Source organism: Mustela putorius, unplaced genomic scaffold, assembly GCF_011764305.1.
Source record: "Mustela putorius furo isolate JIRA1106 unplaced genomic scaffold, ASM1176430v1.1 tig00000129_pilon_pilon_pilon, whole genome shotgun sequence".
Taxonomy (NCBI): Eukaryota; Metazoa; Chordata; class Mammalia; order Carnivora; family Mustelidae; genus Mustela; species Mustela putorius.
In genome coordinates this window covers 30,772,879-30,776,888 of record NW_025421290.1, presented here as the reverse complement: position 1 = coordinate 30,776,888, position 4,010 = coordinate 30,772,879, and the positions used below count along the sequence as shown (strand labels likewise).

The 4,010-nt window shown below is 35.1% G+C and overlaps 1 pseudogene; it reads right to left on the bottom strand.

The window, feature by feature from the left end:
• Positions 1–1,158: 1,158 nt before the first annotated feature.
• Positions 1,159–2,516, bottom strand: LOC101671665 (annotated as a pseudogene).
• Between the last annotated feature and the right edge of the window lie 1,494 nt (positions 2,517–4,010).

Here is a 4,010-nt window from a genome sequence, read left to right as displayed (position 1 = left end):
TCAACAGAGAGCCTGCTTCTCCTCCTGCATGTGCACTCTCTCTCTGACAGATAAATATCTTTAAAAATATGACACTTTTTAGCATTGTTATTTTAATCAATTGATGCAAAGTCTGATGATAGAATAAAAAAGATCATTTATCTCATTAAGAAATATATTTCCATTTAATTTTTTATGTTTATTAAATGCTAACAGATTTTCATTTATTTGTTTTTGATCAAATATGTACTAATAACAATTATAATAATGTCCAGAAATATTTTTATTTCACACTTCAGTGTTATGGTCACAGGAAAATTTTTAATTCATATTTTGTATGAAAATTATAATAGAGTGATTATAAAATTATAATAGAGTGATGAAGGAAATATTTTATATCTAAAAATATAGGAAAAAAACATTTTCTGTTAAGACTTAGAGTGGAACTACATACTCATTCAAGAATAGGAAAAATATCAAATATATGAATATTAATGAATTAATGTTTATTTGTTTTTAAGTGAATGATGCTGCATTTTTAGAATCCATTAGGTATATTTAGAAGTCTTATATAGTACTTTAATTTATATAGTTTTAAATATTTATTTATTTATTTATTTAAAGATTTTATTTATTTGATAGAGAGAGGCACAGAAAGAGAGAGAGGGGACAGAAGCAGAGGGAATGGGAGAGGGAGAAGCAGGCTTCCCGCTGAGCAGGGAGCCCTTTGCAGGGTTGATCCCAGGATCCTGGGATCATGACCTGAGTGGAAGGCAGATGCTTAATAACTGAGCCACCCAGGCGTTCCTAGTTTTTGATACTTAAAATATGTTCAAAACTAGTTCTTTTCAGCTATTTAATTTTTATTGTGATAATTTTTAAATTTATTTTGCTCATTAAACTTGTAATAGATCTCAAAATTCTATGACAGACTTTTGGTCAAGTTGTTTCCATTAAATAGTACTGATTTTAAAAATTAATAACTTAAAACTGCCACACATACACAAAAACAAATGGTCCACAATATATTCTCCTTTCCTTCTGAAGGTTTTATGAAGCACTATTACCATTAACCAGTTCTTTCACTATTAATATTAAATGGCCAATTGACACAAATGATTCAGAGACTGTTCTTCCACCACTTATTAAGAATGGGGTGGCAGGCACTGGGGATAATACTCATTTAGCCTTCTGAGCTTTCTGGGCAGACTTAGTGGCCTTGCCAGCTCCAGCTGCCTTTTTGTCCACTATTTTGATGACACCCATAGCAACCGTCTGTCTCATGTCATGAACAGCCCTAAGGAGGATAGCCAGAGAAGCTTTCAACACACATAGGCTTGCCAAGAACCATATCAACAATGGCAGCATCACCAGATTTCAAGAATTCGGGACCATCTTCTAGGTTTTTTTCAGAACGATGAAATATCTTCTCCTTCAGCTCAGCAAAGTTGTAAGCAATGTGAGCTATATGACAGTCCATCACAGGTGCATATCTAGCACTGATTTGTTCTGGATGGTTCAGGATAATTACATGAGCTGCAAAGCCAGCTGCTTTCATTGGTGGGTCATGTTTGCTGACATCAGCCACATTGCCACAATAAACATCTTGACATTGAAGTTCACATTGTCCTCAGTAATACCCTCACTGAAAGCTTCATGGTGCATTTCAACAGACTTTACTTTGGTAGTAACATTGACTGGAGCAAATGTGACCACCATGCCAGGTTTAAGAAAACCAGTCTCTACTCGGCCCAGAGGGATAACACCAATGCCACCAATTTTGCAGATGTCCTGGAGAGGCAGACAAGGTCTTGTCAGTTGTATGAGCTTGTGGTAGAATGCAATCCAGAGCTTTGGGCAGTGTGGTTGCACTGGCATTCCCATCTTTACAAGTGACTTTCCATCCCTTGAATCAAGGCATGTTAGGATGTGGCTCCAGCATGCATGATGTCACTTTTCCAACCAGAAATGAGCACAAATGTTACGTGTCATGGTTGTAGACAGTTTTCTTAATGTAGGTGTTACCTTGCTTAACAATATCCTGGTATCTCATATGGCTTTAGGGTGGCCCAGTGAAATCCATTTTGTTAATACCAATAATTAGTTGTTCCATACCCAGTGTGTAAGCCAGAAGAGCAAGCTCATGGGTCTGTCCATTCTTGGACAGACCTGCTTCAAATTCACCAACACCAGCAGACACAATCAGGACAGCATAGTCAGCCTGAGATGTGCCCACAATCATGTTTTTGATATAGTCTCTGTGTAGTGTGGCATCAGCGAGTAATACAGGCTGATCTCAAATTTCCACAGGGAGATATCAGTGATAATACCACATTCCGTTCAACTTTCAGTCTATTCAAGACCCAGGCAAACTTGAAGGAGCCCTTTCACATCTCCACAGCCTCCTTCTCAAATTTTTCAGTAGTTCTTTTGTTGACCTCACCACATTGGTAGATCAGATGGCTGGTAGTATTAGACATCCCTGAGTCTATGTATCCAATGATGACATTGTTGATATGATTTACTTTCCCATTTTGTTTTGGTTTAGCAGTGGTTTTCCTGATACCTGTGTTTTGGAGGCAAACACATTGTGAAAACTAATGACAATTTTTGATTTGTAAAAGCAAGTGTTAGAAAGCCAATGATATATTTAACCCTTCAATATTAGACTATTTGCATAATTTTATGTTGCTTTTTTTGTTATTTTTTAATTGAGATGATATTTACATAGCATACAAATCCAGGGGTCATGTTTTCAATAAAATGGAGTTCATTAACAAGAGGGTTAACATTAACACAAATTGACCTGTGTTTTAAATTAATAGACTTTATTTTTAGAAAAATTTGAGATGTAAAGAAAATTCAGTAGAGAGTACAGTGTTCTTATTTACTATTCTCTTGGTTTTCCCTATGATTAACATCTTCCATTAATGTGGTAAATTTGTTATAAATGATGAACTATTATAATATTATATATAATTATTAATAAGAGTCTATAGCTTACATTAGGATTTACTCTTAGCATTGGTTTTGAAATCTTCTAGCAAGGTTTTGAAAAATGTGTAAGTATATGTACCTATAGAGGAAGAGAGGAAAAAATAAAACAAGATAAAATCAGAGAGGCAAACAAACCATAAGACACCCTTAATCATAGGAAACCAACTAAGAGGAAGCAGGAGGGGAGAAGGGTGGGGGATGCAGTAACTGGGTGATGAACATTAAGGAGGACAAGTGATATAATGAGCACTGGGTATTATATAAGACTGGTGAATCACTGACCTCTACCTCTGAAACCAATAATATGTTATATGCTAATGATTGAATTTAAATTAAAAAATAAATTTAGTTTGAAAAGAATATGAAAAGGATATATATCTATTATTATAGCATCAGATGGAACAGTTTCACTGCCCTAAGAATCCTCTCTGTTTTATCTACTCACCCCTCTTCCTCAACACTCAAATCCAGGCAATCACTGATCATTTTACTTTCTCCATAGATTTGCCTTTTCTAGAATGTCATATATTTGGAATAATACAGTATGTAGCCTTTTCAGATTGGCTTCCTTCACTCACCAATATGCATTCAGGTTTCCTTGTATCTTTTTGCAGCTTGATAGCTCATTTATTTTATTGATGAATAATATCCTTGTGTTATCATTTGTTTATCCATTCACATATAAAAGGAAATTTTGGTACTTTGGGACTGATGCTTATGAGCTTACGCAGTTATGAATAAAGATGATATAACATTTCTGTGCAGGTTTTTATGTAAAATTAAGTTTTCATTTCATTTGGGTAAATACTAAACAAAATTGCTGGTTAATTACCCATTTGATATGAGCAACTCAATGACATTGACATTGAGTACATTCTCAGTGTTGTATAGCCATCACATCTATCTAATTTAAGTATTTTCACCACCACCCCCCCCCAAAAAAAACCCTGTACTCAGAAGTCACTCCCCAGTCTCTCCTTCCATGAGCTCCTGGAGACCATCAATCTACATTCTGTCCCTTTGAATTTACCTCT